The sequence below is a fragment of the Cornus florida genome, unplaced genomic scaffold, assembly GCF_030987335.1.
Source record: "Cornus florida cultivar Cherokee Brave unplaced genomic scaffold, ASM3098733v1 CherokeeBrave_3.0.0_Hap2_Chr10, whole genome shotgun sequence".
NCBI lineage: Eukaryota > Viridiplantae > Streptophyta > Magnoliopsida > Cornales > Cornaceae > Cornus > Cornus florida.
In genome coordinates, this window is record NW_026775580.1 from 14,082,532 (window position 1) to 14,099,452 (window position 16,921).

General features: G+C 38.7%; 1 pseudogene; it reads right to left on the reverse strand.

Annotated features, from left to right (window-relative positions):
- Positions 1-2,872: 2,872 nt before the first annotated feature.
- On the reverse strand, positions 2,873-2,971 carry LOC132280511 (small nucleolar RNA R71; annotated as a pseudogene).
- Positions 2,972-16,921: the final 13,950 nt, after the last annotated feature.

Consider the following 16,921-nt stretch of genomic DNA (forward strand, 5'->3'; position numbering starts at 1 on the left):
GAGCTATGATGACATTTTTAGAGATCTCAAAAGTTCGATCGATCTAACATCATTATTCGATCGATCGAACTACCTTATCTTTATCCAAATGATTAATCTTATCTAGTTGTACCACCCTACCAACCACTTTTGTCCTTTTCCCAAAAATATCTTCAAAATATCTCAGATTTGTCTTTATCCAAAAAGCGCCACCATTAAGGATCGATCCAACTTCAGTTCGATAGATCTCAGCCATGTTCGATCGATCCAAGTCCAAGGTTCGATCGATCGAACTTCCTGTAGTGCGAAAAAGTTAAATTTCCATCTCATTAAAAGTTGTCCTTTATCCAATCATTGGAGAATATTTTGTGCACGACCCCATCTCATTTTGTGTGTCATTTGACCTACCTATATAAGTATAAGGATTACTTTTTACATGATAGCACCTCATATCACATCATATCATCTCATACCTTGTAAGAACTCTTGGAGAGCAAGCTTAGAGGAGGAGGAGGCTAGAGACACCATTGGAGACTCTTCATCAACCAAGGAGCAAATCTCTACCATGGAGTTAGCCCTTGAGGGTTGGAGAAGCACTACCATGAGTGGTTAGACATCCTCTTGGGGCTAGAGTTAGCCCCAAGCATGCTTTCTACATCTTTATTTTGTGTATTATTGAGGGATTAGTGTTGTAATACATGTTTTGGCACTTATATATATATAGATCTTGTTTATTCAATGATTTATGTGGTTTAATGCTTCCAATTGATTATTTCATTTTATCCATATGTCTATGTATGCTAGAATAGATGTTCATGTGTTTGTCTCTATTTCTTGTGTTATTGATGCATGTCTATGTGTATTAATGCCATAGATCTAGAGTTTGTCAAAACATAGTGCTTAAAGGAATGCTCTTGTAATTTTCTAGATGGTTCATGCTCATTTCTTGATGGATTGTGCCTCTCCCTTAGCTTAATTAGTTTAATTTCATGTCATTAGCTTAATTATAGTGTAGTGGTAGATTATTTGTTAGATGGGAGGACAATCCATGCTTATTGTTTGATGTTCTATACTTTTGAATGCAAGTAGTATATGTCTCTAACCTTGTGGTGTATTTGGCTTGTGAGCTTAATGAAAGGATTAATGACTTGCTAGATATATTGTGCTTTTCATATGCTATTTAGACAATATATACTTAATTGCTAGATATATTGTGCTTTTCACATGTTGATTAGACAATGTATGTTTAATTGGTTACCCTTACTAATTGAATCAACCAAACACACACACACATCAATATTGCAACACACATTTCCCTCATTAGTCACTAGTTAAGGGTGTAGAAAAGCATTGTTTGGTGGTGACCTCTAAACCCCAAGATCTCTCTCTCTCTTACTTACTCTTTATTGCATTCAATTATTTAGTTTAATTTGCTCTCTAGTTTAATTAACCAACCAATTATTTGTTTGATCACTCGACCTACTAAACCTAATAGTGATTCCACAACCAAATTCGACTCTAATCCCTTGGGACTATCCTTACTCACCCTAATTATATTTTAGTGAAGGTAGTAGTGGCTTCTATAAATGTAAAACTTGGCCCTCGCGTTAATGCACACTCTCTAAGCTTGTGATGCGGCGACACATCACCACCAGTTTTTGGCGCCATTGCCGGGGATTAGGCAACATTGTATTTGTGGTATTCATTAGGAAATAGTACTCTTTTAATCATGTCTTTACTTTGTTTTTATTTTTCTTTTTGTTACTTATTGTGTTTATTCATCTTTAGACAAGGAGCATTGAGCTAGGAGGCAAGCAAAAGAGCATTCAAGCAAAGGAGCTAAGCAAGCATGGAAAAATGCCAAAAATTTAAAAATTGCTAAGCTAAGCTATAAATTTGGAGTTAAAGTGCTATAGGACCTTTGTGAGCTTTTTCTTACTCAATCCCTTAGTTAAATCGTCGGCCCGCGTAGAGGCTTGTTTTTAATTTCTTAGATAAATCGTGAGCCCGCGTGGAGGCATTCTTAATTGTTCTTTGCATTATTGTTGTTAAAGCATAGGAGTATGGGTTAAGTGTTTGTGGAGGAAGATTCATTGAATTGTTGTGAAGTTGAAGTGTTTGTTCATTCATTGTGTTTGTGTGTTTTTACATTGTGCATGCATGGTCGTAGATCACTAAGACCAACTCTTGTCCCTCTTGATTTGCATCTTGAATCCGTAGTTAGAAATCCTAGGGGAAGAGGAAGTTCTAGTTCTACTCGATCCATTACATCAATGGAAGGCCATAATGAAGAGTATGTAAAGAACCTTGGTCACATAGACCAACAAGGTATCCTCCATCGAAATGCGCATCATGAGAACATGCAAGCACCATTAGACATGCCTAGGCCATTCATTCACCAACCACAACAACAACAAGGCCAAGTTCCATTTGGAATGCCAAGGCCAATGTATGCTCCATAACCTCCCATCATTTAAGGAAATCAAAATCAAGGTGCCCATGTTGCACCTCAAATTGCTAATCCTCCACTTGCTTTAAGAGATCACTATGTGCCTAATGAATACAATTCACCCACATGCATTCAATTGCCACCATTTAGAGCACATCACTATGAAATTAAGCCACAAACCATTCAAATGCTTCCTAACTATCATGGACTTCCAAGTGAAGAGCCTTACAAGCATTTGGATGAGTTTCTAGAAGTATGTTCCACCGTAAAATATACGGACATGCCGGAAGAGGTCTTAAGACTCAAACTTTTTCTATTCACCTTAAAAGACAAGGCAAAGTATTGGTTTAACAATCTTAGGCCTTTTTCAATCACTTCTTGGGCAGAAATACAACAAGAGTTCTAGAAAAAGTACTATCTGGTTTCTAAGACCAATGCCATGAGAACCTCAATTCGAGAATTTTCACATGGGGATGGAGAAACATTTCATGAGGCATGGGAACGCTTTAATGAATTGCTTAGGAAGTGTCCACACCATGACATGCCCAAATGGCAATTAGTTCAATATTTCTTTGAGAGCTTATCGGACAATTACAAAGGCATGGTTGATGCTTCCATGGGTGGCTCATACATTGATAGGCATGAGGATGACGTGTGGCGTCTTTATGAGAGCATGAGTGAAAATTCTTTGCATAGAACATTATCATCCAAGAATGAAAAAATTCACAAGGTAGGAAGAGTGTTGGCTTACATTAAGTCGACTACTCAAATGAAATAGCCGCCGAAATGAAGTCTTTATCTTAAAGGTTTGATCAATTTTTGACTAACCAAAACTCGGTAAACCAAGTATCTTTCTTCCCTAACTATTCTCATCGTGCATCAAATGAAACATGTATGACTTGTTCTAGTGTTCTTCATTCTACTTCTCATTGTCCTCACGGACAAGTGCAAAATGAACCTAATGAGCAAGTCAATGCAGCTTTTGTGAACCAAAGGAATAATCCTTATGGTACTCATTATAATCCAAGTTGGAGAAATCATCCGAATTTCTCTTGGAAAAACCAAGGAGAGGGCTCAAACCCTTCCCAAGGCGGTTTTCAAGGGAAGTACATTCCACCTCCACGTCAAAACCAAGGATCCCAAGGTTAAAGACCTTACCAATCACAAGGGAATCAATTTGCTAACTCTCATTTTCCCTACCAATCTTATTCCCAAGGAAATACTAGAAGTCCTACCTTTGAAGAAAAAGTTTTGAATGATTTGGGCACTTTAGAGGCTAACACTTAATTGCTTCATTCCCACTCTCAATCTATTGCGAAGCTAGAAACCCAAGTAGGGCAAATAACAAGCACTCTTAATGCAAGAAGAAGGAAAAGATGCCTATGAATGCCCCACCTAAGCAACAATGTGTTGTGGAAACCCGTTCCTCTCGAAAGGCCACACTATTGAGCATGTTAATGCGGTAACTACCTTGCGGAGTGGTAGGATTGTGGACAATCAAGTTGAAATGTCCAATGAAGAGAGTGAACCGGTGCAACCTCAAGTTGTCACCCGTCCTGTTTTACATCCCATTCTTCCTTCATTGCATATACATGATCTTGTGAATGAGAAATCTTTAAAATGTGATTTGAAGAATGATTTTGAAAATGATTTGAAGAAAGATTTGCCGAAAAATGAATTTAAAAAGGTTTTATTGAAAAATGATTGGAAACAAAGTGATTTGAAAACTTCTTGTGTTGAAAAGACTTTAAAGAAAAATTTTGAAAAGAGTTTTGAACCAAAAGCCCCATTTCCGGATGCCTTAAAAGAATCTATTTCAAAAGATAAGCAAAAGGCAAAAACCAATGAAATCATGGAAATGTTTAGGCAAGTGAAAGTCAATCTTCCACTTTTGGATGCAATCAAGTAAATTCCGGCTTATGCCAAATTCTTGAAAGACTTGTGCACCCAAAAGCGGAAGAATAAGAGCCAAACACCAAGAAAAGTGGTTTTAACCGAGCAAGTGAGCTCAATTTTGCAACATAACACTTTACCAAAGTTTAAGAACCCCGATTCACCTACTACTTCTTGCATTATTGGTGATCATATCATTAATCGGGCGCTTCTTGACTTAGGAGTAAGTGTTAACCTGCTTCCATACTCGGTTTATGTCAAATTGGGCCTAGGTGAATTGAAACCGACGTTGGTAGTTTTACAACTTGCCGACCGATCCATTAAGAAGCCTAGGGGTATAATTGAGGATGTTTTGATAAAGATTGACAAATTCTTCTTCCCCGTTGATTTCGTTGTCATTGACACGGAACTGGTCTCCAATCCTAAAAGCCAAATTCCCGTTATCCTGGGCCGTCCTTTCTTGGCAACCGCTAATGCCAACATCAATTGTAGGACGGGGATAATGAAGATCTCATTTGGCCACATGAAGGTGAAGTTGAATATCTTTAATCCCACACCCAATTCATTTGACAAATATGAAGGAGAGGTTAACGTTGTAGATAAATGTCATGATCTTCAATGTCAAGGAAGTGTGCTTTTGTGTAAGACCAAAACTTCAAAAGGATCATCTTCAACCTTGCATTCTCAAAGTGTTGCTTCAAATTCTTACTTTGAAAGGGTATGGAAGCCCAAAGGTTGTGATTGCATTGATAAGGGATCAAAATTTTCTTTTGAGCTTAATCCAACAAGTTCTTCAAAGAACTATTTGTTGGGTGGAGTTCAAAGCGTCTATCACCCCAACAAGGAGGGGATGCATTACAAGATCTTTGATCCGGGCTAAAAGAGCCCAATGTCTTGCTAGAGAAGTTAAAGACTAGCAAAACATTTCATAGGGTGTCAAAACCCTATTTCTCCCTCATTTCTATCTTAAATTTCTTTTCTTGCGAAGTCTAGATATTGGCTTTGGGTTCATACGCATTGCTAGGAATTGTGATTAGGATTGCATGAAGTTTTATGTTGTGATTGAGCATTTTGCATAAGTTCATTCGATCTCAAATGAGAGTTCGATCGATCGAACTTCCACCTGCATCCAACACTTAGAAAAATTTTCGACCTGCATCCACTTGTATCCAAATCACCTCTCTGTCCCATTATTCGAACTAATTCTCAAATCGATCAGAAGACCTTAGATCAATCCAACTTCAAAGTACGATCGATCTCGTGATCCAACACTTAGAAAAATTTTGAGCCTGCATCAACCTGCATATTTCAGCTCTCTGTTTCATCGATCGAAAACATTTCAAGATCGATCTGAAGTTCTTAGATTGATCCAACTTCAAAGTTCGATCGATCTGCAAGTTCCAATACTTAACCAAATTTTTGAACCAAAAACCTGCATATTTTTACTCTCTGTCTGATTGATCGAACATTTTGTTCATATCGATCTCAGTTCTTCAATTCTCTATTTTGACTTTTGTTTGACTTTATTTGACTTTTTTTTAATTTAAAAAAAAAAATCCAAAAATATTTATTTTATTTTCCAAAAAAAAAAAAAAATACAAAAAAGATTTTCTTTTATTTTCTTTTATTTACTTAATTTTTCAAAATAAAAAAGAGGGATTTTACTTTATTTATTTCAAAAATTCAAAAATATTTTTATTTTTCAAAAATTCAAAAATATTTTCTATTTTAATTTTTAATTTTTCAAAAATTTCAAAGATTCCAAAAACACTTTGAAGAGAGACCATCAAAGTTCGATCGATCGAACTAATTGGGAAAAGTTTTTAAAAATAGACCTGGAGGGTCTCAAGATCGATTCATTAGATCGATCCAACCCTCTAATCCCTTGTCCCTCATTCCCGTCACCACTGTGTCCCGTTATCATCATCTTTTCCGACGAACCTCCGGCGAGATCCAAACTTTGATTCTTTCTCTCTCATCTCGGATTTTCATCTCCATCTTCATCTCATCTTCTCTCGAGACTTGAGGTAAGATCCGAGCCACACCTTGTCATTTCAAGCTTCAACTTGACAATACATGTTGCCTATATGCTAGATCTAGGATGTATTGTTGATGAAATCCACCATTGATGAGCTTAAAGCATGTTTGTATATATGTGTATATATATATGTATATATGGTTATATATTTTGAGTTTTGAATTGATTTTGGGAGTATGGGCTTTGTAAAGTGAGTATGATTGATTGAATGATGTGTTGATGGGCCCACGACCTTGTTCGTGTGGCCCCCGTGCTTCCAAAGTCACAGATCTGTGACCTTTCAGTTTTCACCTTCGCAAAGTTCGATCGATCGAACTTCTATCTCAGATCGATCTTAAGAGATCGATCGAACTCATCTTTTTCAATTTCTCAGATCGATCGAAGTTTTGAGATCTATCTCAAACCTTTTTGTAATCGAACGAACTTCACAGATGTCATACACACACTTCATTCATCATGTATTTTGTTCATGCTATCTCATATATGCCCAATGCTTGTGATATTCGACATTGGATGCATTTCATACTTACATTATTTAGTTTGTTTCATATCCTGTCACTTGCATAGATTCATGTCATCTATATATTTTGTCTATCTTATTTGACATGCATGTTTTTATTTTGTTCTTTCAATTCTTAATTCTGGTACTGACTCCCCTTGCAAGTTTTTAAATTATTTTTCAGGCCATGACTAAGCGCAAGACTGTTGCCAAGAGGCAACACGGGCCTCAGAGACATATCCGACCGAGGATAGAGGAGCCAGTAGAGCCCTCTCATGCACAGGATGAGCCATTACAGCTTACTCCACCTCAGTCACCTACTCATGAGGCTGAGGATGATCATATTCCATCTACTTCTGTGGCTCAGCCTACGTTTACACCATCACCATCTCCATCATATGCTGGAGCTGAGCATTCGCCATTACCATCTCCACCACACCAGCCAACTCCACCAGCTCGAGAGCGTGATAGGCCCGTGCCTAGATATGTGCAAATGACAGTGGACCATGAGTCGGTGTTTGACACAGATTTTTTCTCCAAATCGGTGCTAACCTGATCAACTTACCATGATATTATCCAGAGGGGCCTTGCAGTTATTTTTGCCCCAGTTATTGAGCCAGTCTACCCGCGGCTGGTACGGATGTTCTTCCAGAACCTCCGACCGTCCACGTATAGCACGGCAGAGCTGGTCACTACTATAGATGGCCATCAGATTACTATTACTGTGGAAACGCTAGCCCGATCATACCATTGTCCACACCGATGCCCTCCGGAGCTACATGAGCTATATCCGAGGTTATACAGGCCTTCTTATGCCGACATGGCAGTATTTCTTACAGGTCACCATGTCAATGGCGAGACTTTTGCCACCCGCACTTTTCTTCCAGATGACCTATGGTTCTTTGATTTCGTTCTCTTTCGGAATATATATATGGCCGGGCACAAGATTCAGCGGCGAGGAAACTATCTGACAACCCTCTACGCATTTTATACGGGCCACTGGGTATCTATCCCCGTGCTCATCTGGAACGTGATGAGAAAGTTCTTCGACGAGTATATCAGCAAGGAGAAGCCCATAAGGGCTAAGTCTCTTCCATTCGGCCACCTCATCACCTAGATATTGATCGACCAGCGCTACCCTTTCTATCCTCGGGAGCACCCTGAGAGAGGTTCCTGTCACTTCTTGAAGAAAGACTAGAACAAGAGCTATGATGCTATCATCACTAGACTGCAGGACCACGTAGTAGTGGTTGTAGAGGAGCTCGAGGCTGAGGAGGCAAAGGTAGCAGCAGCAAACCTCGCAGCGGATGATGAACCGGTAGGTCCAGCTGCCGAGTATATAGACATTGATTTAGAGCGACCTGCAGATGACGCAGAACAACACTCTCCAGCTGGGTCGCCAGTACATGAGGAGGAGTAAACTCAGGATCTTTCTTCTGATTCATCTATACTTGAGGCTCCTAGTCAGACCCCCAGCTTTGGAGAGCGTCTTCAAGCTCTTGAGGATGCAGTGGTTGCTATCAGAGCTAATACTGCTGCCATTCGAGCCAATGCTGTAGCCCACCGAGCTGATTTTGCTACATTCCGCACGGATGTCATGACTGCACTCCGAGACTTATCTCGCGATATCCATGGAGCTCGCCCTGCCCGACCTGCCTCCTCCACCTGAGACTTCCAGTTCTTCTATCTTTTTATACTACACTTTTATGATTTATACTTCATTTTTGTCACTGTATATTATTTGTAGCCGGTCTGTCGGCTTTGATTTTTTGATGTATCCAGTACTTTATTTTCTTTATATATGTTTTTGTTATGGATGTCATGTGTTATATTTTTATATCTGTCTATTTGACTCCATCAGGTGCATCACAGTGACTACAGCGAAAGAGAATGCTACACAATTTTCAGGACAACCCTTATACCTCTCTCACTGATTTATTTCATATACACTTGCATGTCCACTGTGCATTGATTATCCCTTTTTGTTATCTGATGAGTTTATCCGAGTGCCAAATTTCAGGACCACAGTTAATCCCAAGTTTGGGGGGGCCATGCCACCCACTTTGGATACTTCAGTCCCAGCCATTCTTTGACTTAATTGCACCGGTATACTCTTTCATTTTGTTCTCTTTGCATATTGAGGACATTGTGCCGTTTAAGTTTGGGGGTAATGGTGTACTTTACAGTGTTTGCTTTTAAACTTCAAAATTTTGAGCATGACTTGTGTATTTGAGAGATTTTCTATGATTAGTCCATATCTAGCTATGATTTTGATCTTTTGAGGACTATATTGCTTAAAATTTAAAAATTGCTTGACTTAAGAGTCCAATACTCCTTGTATGCCTTATGGATGCCATTTAAGAGTAAATTTTTCGAAAGATTGATATCTTGCTTACACTTGTGGTCCACATCATCTTGATTTTGTGATTATTTTGAGATTCACTTTAGAATTCTACATTAGCACCGGCGCACACTAGCATTCACTTGTGGGGTACATGCTTTGTTGATTATTGAATTGGTTATATCCCAATTGAGCTAGTAGTGTATTAAAAGCTTTCATTCTTGATAAAGGTGGATAACAACCCCTTTTCACTAGGTAATCGGGATTCTAGCCTCATCAAGCATTGAACTTCTCGCGCCGAAAGGTGGAGGGCCCAAACTCTAGGTTAATAAATGAACTTAAAAAAAAAGAAAAAGTTGCAAAAGCAATAAAAAAGTGAGGACTTCTCCCAAAAGGTGAGAAGTGGGAAATGATTAGATGGAGGTTGTTTTGATTTGTAACCTAGTTGATTTGAGCTTGTAAGTCCGTAGGGGTGTTTAAACGCCTAATGCCCTAAAGCCGTCTGGTTTGGGAGTCATTGACCTAATGTTCGACCTCATGGATCACTAGAAAGCTTAATAGATCAACATATTGCACCATACTTCCATCTTTGATCCTATTAAAAAAAAAAAAAATTGAGTGAAAAGAATAAGCGCACCTAGAATAATAAAGCTTTAATAAAAAGTCCACTTTTTGTCTTGATGATCGGTACTAGATTTGTGTGCTAGTTTGATGGTAAGGATGTGATTAATTCTTTAGTTGGCTAAGATAGCAACATATTTGATGCTGGTCCACTCAAAAGGATTCTAGAGTTGTTTTGATTTGCATGATCATTTTCTTGATGTGTGGAGAACCATATTTGTTTACTTGATGTTGAGATTTTGGGAGATTGCTTAGAAATGTTTGAAAAATTGCATACTTGAGGTAGTTTTCTCCCAATGCTTGTTTGCATTATTGGTACCTCTTTTGTGAGAATGAGCTTAATGTTTGTGGGTATCATTTCTGGAAACCCTCACGAGACTTCATTCGTCTACTAGGGGTAACCTAGGGGTTTAAAAGGCTTGTTACATATGCTAAGTGCAATCGTGTTCCCTACGAAAGTGGCGTTATCCATTTATTGCTTTCTAGTTCATAGTTGTATAGTTATTCATTTCATTCCTTTACTTTCTAGTTCATTGCTAGGGACTAGAAATATTTAAGTTTGGGGGTGTGATGAGCGCTGAAAAGTGCGTATTTAAACCTCTTAAGCTTAGGCATTATAGTACCTTTATCTATCTTACTTTACCGTTTTAGATTGATTTTGTATTATTTCCATTTTCAGGCACTTATCCCAAAAATAAGCTAACTCAGCCAAATAAGAGTAGAAATGAAGCAATTTTGGGATGAATCAAAGAAAGGAGCCAAGTGGAAGCAAAAGGAAGAAAGAGGTGGAAATCAACATCTTCGATCGATCTCAGATCAAAGTTCGATCGATCCAGCATGATCGATCTCAGCACTTCAAGATGGATCAGAGACATGATGACATTTTCAGAGATCTCAAAAGTTTGATCGATCCAACATCATTCTTCGATTGATCGAACTACCTTGTCCTTATCCAAATGATTGATCTTATCTAGTTGTACCACCCTACCAACCACTTTTGTCCTTTTCCCAAAAATATCTTCAAAATATCTCAGATTTGTCTTTATCCAAAAAGTGCCGCCATTGAGGATCGATCCAACTTCAGTTCGATAGATCTCAACCATGTTCGATCGATCCAAGTCCAAGGTTCGATCGATCGAACTTCCTCTAGTGCGAAAAAGTTAAATTTCCAGCTCATTAAAAGTTATCCTTTATCCAATCATTGGGGAATATTTTGTGCATAACTACAACTCATTTTGTGTGTCATTTGACCTACCTATATAAGGATAAGGATTACTTTTTACATGATAGCACCTCATATCACTTCATATCATCTCATACCTTGTAAGAACTCTTGGAGAGCAAGCTTAGAAGAAGAGGAGGCTAAAGACACCATTGGAGACTCTTCATCAACCAAGGAACAAATCTCTACCATGGAGTTAGCCCTTGAGGGTTGGAGAAGCACTACCATGAGTGGCTAGACATCCTCTTGGGGCTAGAGTTAGCCCCAAGCATGCTTTCTACATCTTGATTTTGTGTATTATTGAGGGATTAGTGTTGTAATACATGTTTTGGCACTTTTATATATATAGATCTTGTTTATTCAATGGTTTATGTGGTTTAATGCTTCCAATTGATCATTTTATTCTATCCATATGTCTATGTATGCTATAATAGATGTTTATGTGTTTGTCTCTATTTCTTGTGTTATTGATGTATGTCTATGTGTATTAATGCCATAGATCTAGAGTTTGTCACACATAATGCTTAAAGGAATGCTCTTGTAATTTTCTAGATGGTTCATGCTCATTTTGTTGATGGATTGTGCCTCTCCCTTAGCTTAATTAGTTTAATTTCACGTCATTAGCTTAATTGTAGTGTAGTGGTAGCATAGTTGTTAGATGGGAGGACAATCCATGCTTGTTGTTTGATGTTCTATACTTTTGAATGCAAGTAGCATATGTCTCTAACCTTATGGTGTATTTAGCTTGTGAGCTTAATGAAAGGATTAATGACTTGCTAGATATATTGTGCTTTTCACATGCTATTTAGACAATATATACTTAATTGCTAGATATATTGTGATATATTGTGCTTTTCACATATAGATTAGACAATGTATGTTTAATTGGTCACCCTTGCTAATTGAATCAACCAAACACACACACATATCAATATTGTAACACACATTTCCCTTATTAGTCACTAGTTAAGGGTGTAGAAAAGCATTGATTGGTGGTGACCTCTAAACCCCAAGATTTCTCTCTCTCTCTTACTTACTCTTTATTGCATTCAATTATTTAGTTTAATTTGCTCTCTAGTTTAATCAACCAACCAACTATTTGTTTGATCACTCGACCTACTAACCCTAAGAACGATTCCACAACCAAATTAGACTCCAATCCTTGGGACGATCCCTACTCACCCTAACTATATTTTTAGTGAAGGTAGTAATGGCTTCTATAAATGTAAAACTTGGCCCTCGCTTTAATGCACACTCTCTAAGCTTGTGGTGCAGCGACACATCACCACTACATTGTGATAGCTGGGCGGACTTTTATGCTTGACCTTATCTTCCTGGAGATGACTAGCTTTGATGTCATTCTTGGGATGGATTGGTTAGCTTCCTTTCATACCATGATCAACTGTTTTAGAGGTAGAGTCACAGTTTGCACTCCTGAGGGAGACTGTTTCTTTTTCATGGGAAATCGAAGTAATTCCCAACCTTCATCATTGTATGGAATTCATAGACGGAGTCATGGTGATTACTTCTTGGCTAGTCTTCTAGCAGAAGAAGATGATGTTATGAAAGAGAATTATCCTGCAGTTGTTCGTGATTTTCTGGATGTGTTTCCGAAGGATTTGATAGAGTTGCCTCCACACCGAGAAGTAGAGTTCACTATTGATTTGATGCCAAGTACCGCGCCGATTTTTATGGCACTGTATCGTATGACACCAGTCGAATTGGAAGAATTGAAGAGGCAGCTTAATGATTTGAGGATGAAAGGTTTCATCCGACCGAGTGTGTCATCGTGGGGCGCACTGGTCTTATTTGTTAAGAAGAAAGATGGTTGTTTGAGGTTGTGCATTGATTAGTGGAAGTTGAATCATGCCACCATCAAGAACAAGTATCCTTTACCAAGGAGAGATGATTTGTTTGATCATTTAAGGGGAGCCAGTTGTTTTTCAAAGATTGACTTGAGGTCAGGCTATTATCAGTTGCGGGTTAGGGATGAGGAAATCCCAAAGATAGTGTTCCATACACGGTATGGACACTGTGAATTCCTTGATATGCCCTTTAGCTTGACTAATGCTCCAACGGCATTCATGGACTTGATGAACCGCGTCTTTCACGATTACTTGGACCAATTTATGGTAGTTTTGTGGATGACATTCTTGTTTATTCAAGATCTCGGGAGGAGCACAAAATCCATTTGAGTATTGTATTGCAGATTTTACGGGAGCACAGATTGTATGCCAAATATGAGAAGTGTGAGTTTTGGCTACAAGAGGTGAAGTTTTTGGGGCATATTGTTTCAGAAGGTGGAGTATCGGTTGATCCATCAAAGATAGAGGCAGTTCTGAATTGGGAGCAACCCAAGAATGTGTTTGAGATTCGTAGTTTTCTTGGTTTAGTGGGCTATTACCGAAGATTTGTGAAGGATTTTTCTCGTTTGGCAGCACCTATGACTTGCTTGACCCGGAAAGGGATCAAGTTTTCATGGAATGAAGCTTGTAAGTCATCCTTTTAGGAATTGAAGACAAGGTTGACTACGGCTCCAGTGTTGGTGATATCTGAGTGTGGCTTGGGTTACGTGATTTATTGTGATGCTTCACGTGATGGTTTGGGTTGTGTGTTGATGCAGGGTGGTAGAGTAGTGGCTTATGGGTCTCGACAGTTGAAGACTCATGAGCTTAACTACCCTACTCATGATTTAGAGTTAGCGGCAGTTGTATTTGCCTTGAAGTGTTAGTGACATTACTTGTATTGTGAGAGATTCGAGGTGTACTTGGATCATAAAAGTCTCAAGTACCTTTTCTCCCAAAAGGACTTGAACAACAGACAGAGGCGATGGGTTGAGTTCTTAAAAGATTATAACTTTGACTTACAGTATCATCCGGGCAAGGCAAACGTAGTAGCTGACGTTTTAAGCCAAAAATCTAGTGGGACTTTGGCTAGTTTAGCCATTCGGAAGTGGAAGATACTTGAAGACTTAGCATAGATGGGATTGTGTTGCTATGATGACGATGGTAGTGAGTCGGCATTCTTGTTTAGTCTCGTGGCTCAGCTTACTCTTGTTGGACGAGTGATTGAGTCGTAAAGATAGGATTCAGATTTAGATGCCATTCACACTTTGATCTCTAGTGGCAAGACCGTGAAGGATTGGACCTTGTATACGGATGGAGGTCTACGGTTCAAGGATTTGTTGGTTGTTTCCATAGGATGTCATGAGGACGTCTTACGGGAGTTCCACACTTCCCGCTTTGCAATTCATCCAGGTGGTACCAAGATGTATCATAATTTGAGATATCAGTATTGGTGGAATGAAATGAAGAAAGATGTTGCATAGTTTGTGGCTAGGTGCCTTACTTACCAACAGGTGAAGGCCGAGCACCAGAGGCCAGTTAGTTTATTACAGCCATTGCCTATAGCGCAGTGGAAATGGGAGCAGATTGCTATGGCTTTTGTGACAGGTCTTCCTAGATCACGGAGGGGAAATGAAGCCGTATGGGTCATTATTGATAGATTGACCAAGACGGCTCACTTTTTGCCTATTAAAACAACAGATGATGCGGAGGCACTTGGTGTTCTTTATGTGAAGAAGATTGTAAGGTTACATGGAGTTTCAGTAACTATTGTTTCGGACAAGAATGCCAAGTTCACTTCAAAGTTCTAGGAAAGACTTTAAGCAGCGTTTCGTTTAGCGTTGCATCTGAGTAGGGCATTCCATCCACAGACGGACGGCTAGTTGGAGCGTACCATCCAAATCTTGGAGGATATACTTCGGGCATGTGTATTTGATTTGGGGGGCAGTTGGGAAGATCACCTTCCATTTATTGAGTTTGCCTACAACAACAGTTATTAGACGAGTATTCAGATGGCTCCATTTGAGGCATTGTATGGTAGGCCTTGTAGGTCTCTTATTTGTTGGACTGAGATGGGCAAGATAGCTGCCTTAGGAACCCACATTGTACTCGAGACTACCGCGAAGATTAAGTTGATCAGGCAGAGATTGCTTACAGTTCAGAGCTGACAAAAGAGTTATGCGGATAGGCGGAGAAGGCCGCTATCCTTTGAGGTGGGAGACCATGTTTTTCTTCAGGTTTCTCCACGGAAGGGGTTAATGAGATTCGAAAAGAGTGGCAAGTTATCGCCACGATTCATTAGACCTTTTGAGATCTTGGACGGGGTAGGAGAGGTTGCCTACAGACTTGCTTTGCCACCGCAGATGGACATAGTCCATAATGTCTTTCATGTATCGATGCTACGGAAGTACGAGCCGGATCCATCTCACATTTTGAGTTGGGTTGATGTCGACATTGATGAGGATGTTTCCTACGAGGAGCGACCAATTCAGATCCTTGACACATAGCAGAAGGTGTTGTGGAACAAGACGATATCATTGGTAAAGGTTCTATGAAGGCATCATGGCGTGAAGGAGGCTACTTGGGAGCTTGAACAGGAGGTTCGCTCCAAGTATCCGAAATTGTTTTCTCCCTCAGGTATAGCTTGATTTCGGAGACGAAATCTTTTAAAGTTGGGGAGAATGTAATGTTATGCTTTATTTTATATATATATATATATATATATATATATATGTATTAAATGGAAAAGTTGGTGGAGCCCACCCTTATCATAAGTGACCAAGACCCATTTTCTTCATTCAGTCTCTCTCTCTATACATGACAACTCTCTCTTTCTCACTGGTTCTCTTTTTTTCTTTTTCTTTTCCACATCAATTAAACTTGATCTCTCTTCCACTTCGGGAATTTGATTTACCACTTAAGGAAAATTTGATAAGCTAGTTGAGGCCTTCATTTTGATTGGAGTTGATTTCAATTTGGAGCATCCCTAGATTTCAAAATTTAGGGCACAAAATTGGGGGTTTTGCATCTAAGTGAGGTAGCAGTGTTTAATTTACAATCTCTTAGATTTTGGTGAATTATTTTTCATAATTTGTGTTATAATATGCTCAGTTGGTGTATACTTCATGCAATATTTCTTATGTGTTGTATATGAGATGTGTATATATATGTTAGTTGTTATGTGATAAAGAACCATGGCAAAGTGATGTTAAATTTTATGCCTATTGTGCTTTAAAATGCTGAATTTTATGATTTTGAAGCATGATGTAAATTTCTAGAATATTTCTATGAGGCATGTATATTGTAAATATTTGACTTGTAAGTAATAAAAATTTCTTTATTGGCATGGCATTGAAATGCATAAGACATATATGCATTCATTGAGAAATAATGGAAAAAAAAAATTGATTTGAAAGAAATGAAATGGATTTTTAGAAAGAAGGCACAACACACCGCTAAGACACTTTGATGACCTTCTATGAGGTCGTGGAACTCAATGAGAACTAACGTGAAAGCAAAAGATTGAAAAAATAACAATTAAGCCCTTGGGAGCAAAACAGTCATTTTAAATGGAAATAATGTCCCTAAAATGTATATCATTCCCGAAACACATCCGTGACTTCCCATCAAGTCATGGAATTCAAAAGAAAGGAACGGAAGCGAAAAATAAGAAAAAAAATGGGCAAAAATAGACCAAAGGGAAAAATAGTTATTTCTGAAATTATGGATTCAGGTGCCACCGAGCACACCGCTGGAAAGACAATGAAAAAAAATCAAGATGGACTCAAGAATCACATGATTCGGAGTCCGAACGAAGGAGAAACGGCAAGACGATGAAAAACAAACACTTAAGGCTAAAAGGATAAACTGATAATTATCCAAGAAGATCCAGGCAAAACCAAGCACACTGTTGGAAAGACAGTGAAAAATTAGTCAAGTTCAAAAAAAAGTTCACTCGATTTGGAGTCCGAACGAGGGAGGAACATGGGTTTGAAGTTGAGACGTCAAGGGCATGCACATGCTAACAGCAAGAAA